This window comes from Callorhinus ursinus, unplaced genomic scaffold, assembly GCF_003265705.2.
Source record: "Callorhinus ursinus isolate GAN/ISIS: 27379988/994484 unplaced genomic scaffold, GSC_fseal_2.0 scaffold11, whole genome shotgun sequence".
NCBI classification, from domain to species: domain Eukaryota; kingdom Metazoa; phylum Chordata; class Mammalia; order Carnivora; family Otariidae; genus Callorhinus; species Callorhinus ursinus.
The window spans coordinates 56,170,512-56,178,444 of record NW_027397073.1 but is presented as its reverse complement, the minus strand read 5'-3'; the positions used below and the strand labels follow the sequence as shown (position 1 = coordinate 56,178,444).

The 7,933-nt window shown below is 43.1% G+C and overlaps 1 long non-coding RNA gene across 1 annotated transcript; it reads right to left on the bottom strand.

Annotated features, from left to right (window-relative positions):
* Positions 1–201: 201 nt before the first annotated feature.
* LOC112835311 (uncharacterized) lies at positions 202–6,985 on the bottom strand. The gene is made up of 3 exons (XR_003211174.2): positions 6,672–6,985; positions 2,802–2,880; positions 202–437 (listed from the first exon to the last, which is right to left on the bottom strand). It is a non-coding gene; the product is annotated as an uncharacterized lncRNA (long non-coding RNA).
* Between the last annotated feature and the right edge of the window lie 948 nt (positions 6,986–7,933).

Genomic DNA, 7,933 nt, shown 5'->3' with positions numbered 1-7,933 from the left:
TAGAAATGGACAGTTGTAAAGCAATAAAATAGATTCTTCTGTATGGTTTGTGAAAATTATTCTATATTTACATATTATGTAGACAAATTAGAAAGACTGCTCGTAGCACAAAGGCATTTTCATATTCTCAGACTTTTGTTAGGTGAAATATTGGTCTTTCTCAAATTCTTCACCTCAAATCCGACAGCACCTTGAAACAAGTTTCAAGTTTCATGTTTTTAGAGTTTTTATTTCTGAAGAGCAAGAAGGGCACATTTTATGCCTACAGATTCCAAGTCCAAAAATGATTTGTTTTGTTCCCGAGAAGTAAATGTGTTACGGAACCTGGACTGGATCGCCCGACAGAAGAACCAAGCAGCACTCGGTGATCTCGGAGGATGGGAGGTTTATTTAACGCTGGCGGGATCAGAGGAGAGTGGTCTCCAAAGGTCTGAGCCCTGAGCACAAACAAAGGGGGCAATTTATACACTAACTTCCGCATACGTGGCACTTTTGGCGCATGGGTGAAGCGGGGCAGGGAGAACAACCCCGGGGCAAGGACTGGGACTCTCTCGTCAGCTCATTTGGCCATCTTAGGACGCAGATTTTCCTTATCAAATGAACAAAGGGAAGAGATAATGCATTACAGTACAAAATAGGATTCAAATAAAAATACTAGAGAACCTGGCTCCTGAAGCAGTAAAAAAAGGTTTAATGCCATCTACTCTTATTGTAAGTCCCATTCACAGGATACCAAGTTTAAAAGGGAGGAAAACAAGTGAGGTTATTTTCATCTTCCTGTTTCGGTAACAGAAAAGGAATCATAATGGTAATAATACTTTAGATTTTCATAGTGCTTTAGAATTTTCAAAGTGTTCTCACATATTTTATTTGGTGGGCAAAATAAGGACAATGACCTCCAATTTACAGATAAAAACACTGAGGCCCAGAGAGTTTAAGTGGTCTCCCAATGTGACCCAGCTAATAAGAAACACACACACAAAAATATTCCATACCTTCAGAACAGCTTTTTGTCAGCCCTTGGGAATACTAGCCTTTGGGAATAGCATGTAGCTCTTCAATGTCAAAGCTAAAATGACTTACGAAGCTCTTCATCAAGAGTCTGTGGCAAAAGATGCTCAACTGTTTTTCAGGCCAAAATGTTTATTAGTTGTTAATCAAAGTGCTCCTGATAGGTCTTTGTATGATTTCATGAATGGCTACCAAGTTATCTATCATATGTAAACAATGAACTACAGAAAAAAAAACACAAGACCGCATCATTCATCCAAGGTTTAAAATATAACATTAATTTATTTACTGACTCAATGAATGAGTTAAATAAATGAGCTGAATATTGAGAAACTACTATGTGCTAGACAATGGGTTATATACTAGAAATACAATAATGAGCAAAAATGAAATCATCCCATCTTTACGGACTTTACTGGCTGACATGTACATAATATGTGTGTATGCATTTGTGTATGGGGGAGGTGGGCCCATTAACTATATAGTTTTAAGATGTGAGGTGCACTATGAAAGATTATCACAGGAAGACCTCTTCCAAGCAGACAGACTGGGATAATCAGGAAAGCCCTCTTTGAGGAAGGGATATAAGTGCTGAGGTTCGAGTATGTGGATTAACTTAACAAGGACCAGTGGTATGGTAAAGAGGAAAGAGATGCCAGGCAGAGGAAACAGTGTGCAAAAGCCTCACATTGGGATGGCACAGAACACATTTTAGAATATAAATGAACTGTCTACAAGAGCCACCTCTATTTTCTCACCTGTTTCTCTCTTTAACACTTTTCATTCAGGTTTCCATCTCTACCACTCCACTCAAACTGTTCTTAAGGTCAGCAATGACCACCATATTTTAAATCCAACCGGCACTTCTCTTCACCTCATTCATCTCTCACTAGTATTCAAACTGCTAATCATCCCCCTTGCCTCATGAAAAAACTGAAAACAATCTCTTGGCTTGCCTTCTGTTTTCTTTGCTGGCTCTTCTTTTTTTTTTGACCCTTAATATTGGAGCCCTCGGGTTTGATCCTAGGCCCTTTACTTTTCTGTATTTATACAGTTAAAAGGTATCACCCAGTCACATGTCCTTAATCCCACTTAGGTGGTAACTCTCAAATCCGTACTTCTAGATCTGATTTTCCACTGAGATTCAGACTCTTACATATAATTGCCTTCTTGACGTCTCCACTTGAATACCAAATGTAGCTCTTTAAGTTAACAAGGAAAAAAAAACCTGATTCCCATCTCCTCAAATGTGCTGATCTTCTAGCCTTCCCCAACTTAGTGAGAGCCTCATCCCTCATTCTTCTCTTTCCTTTACCTCCATATATATTTGCAAATTTTTAACTCCAAAATATATCCTATAATCATTCGCTTTTCTCCACCTTTATCACTATCACCTTAATCCAACTAAACAAATGCAGACAAGTTTATATATTCCTCAACTAGTCTCCCTACTGCCATTTTTTCCCTCTTTAAATCCAATTCCACATGACAAACAGATGTTCCTTTTAAAATGCAATTCTGATCACTCCATTGCTCTGCTTGAACTTTCCAAGGGGTTTCCCTTTCTTGGAATAAAATCCAAACTCCTTAACCTAGCCTACATGCCTTTTATAACCCGGTCCAAACTCATCTCTCTGTCTCATCTTCTACACTCTTCTTCCTGTGGTAGGTGGAATATCTCCCTCCCCAAGATATCCACACCCTAATCCCTGGGATTTGTGAATACATTACTTTATACAGCTAAGGGGGATTGAGGTTGCAGATGAAATTAAGGCTGCTAATCAACTTACCTTAAAATGGAAAGTTATCCTGAATTCTCTAGGTGGTCCAATGTAATCAGAAGTGTTCTTAAAAGTAGAACAGGGAGGCCTAAGAGTCAAGAGAATGAGATGTGATGACAGAAACAAGGTCATCAACATGACACAATATAAGACTCAACCCACATTGCTTTGACGGTAGAGGGTGATGGCCATGAGCCAAGCAGTGTGAGCAACCTCTAGAAGCTGGAAAAGGCAAGGAAATATATGTTCCCTTAGAACTTCCAGGAAGGAATGCAGTCCTGCTGACACCTTGATTTTAGCCCAGTGAAATCCATTCAGACTTTCCGACTTCCAGAACTGTAAACCAGTAAATTTGTGTTTTTTAAGCCACTACGATAATTTGTTGCAGCAGTAACAGAAAACTAACATGCTAGCTTACCATGAACCAGCCACACTGGTCTGTCTATTTCATAAACAAACTTGTTTCTCCCTCAGAGCTTTTATCTTTGTTGTCATCACCACTTGGAATGTTCTGTTCTCATATATTCACATGGCTGACCTGGCTTCTTGTCATTATGAGCTCAGCTTCACAGAGGTCTTCCCTGACCACCCAGTTCAAGGTAGCTTGTCATCACTTTCTTTCTATCACATTATGTTTTGTTTCTTTATAGAACTTACACCCTCTGAAATGATCTTTGATATTTATTGGTATGGTTGCCTGTAGCCTAATTCCCTACTCCAGAATATAATTTCCATGAGAATAGGATCCCTGACCTTGTTCACCATTGTATCCTCAGTGCCTCAACAGTATCTGGCACAAATTATATGCTCAATCATAAATGTGGGCCACTGAATGAATAAAACCTGCTATGAGTGAACTATAAAGAATGACAGAAAGAGGGGTAGGAGAAGAGGCTGGAGAGGGAGACGTGGCAGATCACATGGTATCTTAGAGTCCTTGTTAAGAACTTTGATCTTTATAGGGAGAGATGAACCATGAGAGACTATGGACTCTGAGAAACTAACAGGGTTTTAGAGGGGAGGCGGGTGAGGGGATGGGCTAGCCCGGAGATGGGTATTAAGGAGGGCACGTACTGCATGGAGCACTGGGTGTTATACGAAAACAATGGATCGTGGATCACCACATCAAAAACTAATGATGTACTGTATGGTGACTAACATAACATAATTTAATTAAATTAAGTTAAAAAATAATAAATAACTATTTAAAGGGCAAAAAAAAAAAGAACTTTGATCTTTATCCTAAAAACATTGAGAAGCCACGGAAAAACTGCTGACAGGGAAGCAATGTATACATACTTCTGATTTTGTAAGATTTGGAGATGGATTGGAGAAGGGGCAATAATACATGTGGATAAAAGGAGAATAAATAAGAAGGATGCTGTTGGGCAATCCAGGCAAAAAATGATAGTAAACTTGGACTAGGGTAGTAGCAGTTAAAAAAAGCTAATATAATTAGAGATATAACTTAGAACTAAAATGATTAAGACTAGGTGACAGATGGGGCGCCTGGGTGGCTCAGTTGGTTGGTTAAGCATCTGCCTTCAGCTCAGGTCATCATCTCAGGGTCCTGGGATGGAGTCCCATGTTGGGCTCCCTGCTCAGCGGGGGTGGGGTGGGGTGGTATCTGCTTCTCCCTCTTCCTCTGCCCCTCCCCCCTGCTCATGTCTCTCTCTCTCTCTCTCTCTCTCTCTCACTCAAATAAATGGATAAAATCTTAAAAAAAAAAAAAGTCCAAATGACTTCCAGATTTACAGTTTAAGCAAGTTAGAAGAATATAATGTCAATTTCGGAAAACTGAAGAAGGAGCAAGCTGAGTGCATACATCAAGGGGAAAAGACTAGAAGAACAGTTTCACTTTGTTAAGTTCAAGTTGTCCTCAAGACATAAAAGTGAAGGGGCGCCTGGGTGGCTCAGTCAGTTGAGCGTCTGCCTTCGGCTCAGGTCATGGTCCCAGGGTCCTGGGATCGAGCCACACATCGAGCCCCACACTGGGCTCCCTGCTTGGTGGGGAGTCTATTTCTCCCTCTGCCCCTCCCTGCTGCTTATGCTCTCTCTCAATTTCTCACTAGCTCTCTCAAATAAATAAATAAAATCTTTAAAAAAAAAAGACATAAAAGTGGAGACATCATACAGACAACTAAATTTTGAGCCAGGAACTCAAATTAGAAGCAGTAGTGGCAGATAATGTGTTCTGACAATAAAAACACAGAAAGCCATGAGATTAGGTGAAATTATCTAGGGAGGGGCACCTGGGTAGCTCAGTCAGTTACGCGACTGCCTTCGGCTCTGGTCGTGATCCCGGGGTCCTGGGATCAAGCCCCGCATCGGGCTCCCTGCTCAGCGGAGAGCCTGCTTCTCCCTCTCCCACTGCCCCCTGCTTGTGTTGTCTCTCTCTGTCAAATAAATAAAATCTTAAAAAAAAAAAAAGAAAAGAAATCATCTAGGGAAACAGCATAAAGAGAAAGGGCTCCGGACACTACAAGTTCTCATGTACTGAGAAGCCTTTCCAATGTTCCTCACTGTACCAGAAAGCTGTCCACCATCCACCAGGAAAGATGCCTGTTTGTACTTTGAGAACACTCAGCCCATTTATATTACCATGGATGGAATTCCCTCTTTTCCACTCCCCTCTGTGCATTTAGGTAGAGGAGGGGTATTGCCATGGATGGAATTCCCTCTTTTCCACTCCCTTCTGTGCATTTAGGTAGAGGAGGGGCCTGCAAAGGAAACACTGAAAAAGAACAGTTAAGGAGTTTGAGGGAAACCAGAATTTCACTTTATAGAATCTCTAATAATGCCCCAAATAAAAAGAACAGATAAGAAAATAATAGGAATTTGTGTGGGATAAATGACTCCTCGCTTATCAGAGCATTATGAAACCAAAGCCTCTCATCCCATGCTAAATGCTTGCACTGGATAAAAATTTAGGGACATGCCTCTCAAAGAAAACATAATTTTGATACAACTGGTCTTCCTATAACAATATCATCAAAAAGATGATTTGTCAGCTCGCAGCAGCCAAATTCAAATATCCTGATCTGTTTCACTGTGGAGGTCAGATGGCACTTCCTCAAGAGGTTCTCAAAGTGGGGAGCCTAGAGTTCCCAAGACCTTTCATGCAGGCTGCAAACCAATCCCAATATGTTATTCATAATACCAAGACGTTATTTATCTTTTTCAGTCTCATTCTCTCTGGAGTGCAGTTAAGTTTTCCAGAGACTACATGACATGGATATCACAACAGACTGAATGTTGGAGATGGAATATATTAAAGAGATTAGCAAAAACGTAAAACAATGCCATTCTTTGTTTTGTAAACAGTTATTTTTCATAAAAATGTTAACATGTAAGGGGTTCATTACTGAGTTTTAAATAAACTGAAATTTAAAACTTTCCCTGTTTTAATTTCTGACAATAAATACTAACAGACAAAAGCCATGCGAACAGAGGCTTTTTGGTCCTCAGTAAACTGTGTGAAGAAATCCTGGGACTAAAATCTGAGCCCTGTCCTAAAAGGTAACAAAAAGGGTTCCAAAACCTGGGACAAAGAACAGCAGGCTCCCCATTCCCTCCCTCTGGCTAGCAAAGACCCACCTGTACTGGAACCTTGGGATGTCCTCCGCAGACGCCCCAGCCTCTGCCCTGGTTTCAGTCCCGGACTCCCGGCCTCGCCCGAAGACCCCGCTCTCCCGGGCCCGGCCTGGCCCTCACAGCTCCAGCCGCGCGGCCCAGCGGGGATCTCCGCACGAGGCCCGGGCACTGGGAGGCCCTGAATGGTCCTTGGCGGGAACAGTACCCACGGACGGGAAACTCCTCAGGCATCTCACCCGGCTGGCGGTGAGGGGAACCCCACCCCGGACTGGGCCTCCTACTCACCGGGTCCTGAGTCTCAAGAATCACACGATCCGCCCCGGTGCGCGACGGCAGGGACCACGCCACGGCCCGCCCTTCGCCCGTCCCCAGGGACAGTTTCCTTGGACTCTTGAAGGAATATTCGGCCCAGCGGCGTTCGGCAGTTTCGTGTTCTCTTGGCCCTTTCCTTCTCTTCAAGCACCCAGACCGGGAAAACACGGGGCAGAGTTCTTCAAAACCTTGTCGCGAGTCAATGAGCTGAGGCAAAAATGACGACAAGGAAGCAGACACCCCAGGTGCAAGACCAGCAAAGCTTCAGCCACCTCTGAGTCTGCGCAGTAGAGATGGTATAGGATCTCCCATGATGCCTGCGCCCCAGGTGACAACGGGGGGGGGGGGGGGCACCCTGGGGGGGGCGGGGCGGCCTTGAAAGGGGGCGGGGTTAGCAAACTGGGTTCTAACACTGGTAAGCTTTGATAGGTAAAAACCGAGAGTATACTTCTGTTTCTGTGTTTACAGGGTGGGAATATATTTTAAGAATTAAAAACAAATACTCTAAGGAGCAGAGCATGGCATGTATAAATATAAACAATAGTTTGAAAGAGAATAGGGCCAGACTACCCAGGCTAAGGAGGATTGTGTACAGGGAGAACTGGTGTAGACGAGCAGAATCAGTGTTAATACTTAGTTCAGCTTCTGTCAAGCAAGTCCTGGGAATTGCTTGAGGCCACCTGGTGCCCACTGTCTGTCAGCATCTGAATGAGCACCACCTTCTGTCCTGACGAGGCAGCAAGCAACGTGTGATCCAGTAGGAAAGATTCCTGTCTGCGCCTAGAGACTTCCCTCAGCCCCTGGACCACCAAGGGTGGAACAGTGGATATGCCAGTGGCACTGGTGGTGTGAAACGGAAAGTCGCTACAGCCTCGATGTAGCTGGGAGTTAAAAGACCCAGCTTAAGATTTATACCCCTCTCCATTCCGAGCCCCAAGCTGGAACAGTGATGAAACCCCCCTCCTTCTTAGGGAAAGAGGCTTGAATCCAGAAGGTCTTGACTGAGAGGACTTGATAGTAGGCCAAGAAAAGACACTTAAGTTCAAAGGAGCTAGTCAGAGCAGGGCTGAGCAGAACGCTCTGTGAATTTGAATTTCAAAGGCAGTGTAAAACTTCAATAACTCTCAAAGCAAAAGGGGCTGTGTCTCACAAACTCCAAACAACTCTGCTATATCAGCATCTCTGTCCCTACTCCTGACACTCACCAGTAGGTATTTTCTATATATATCTGGACC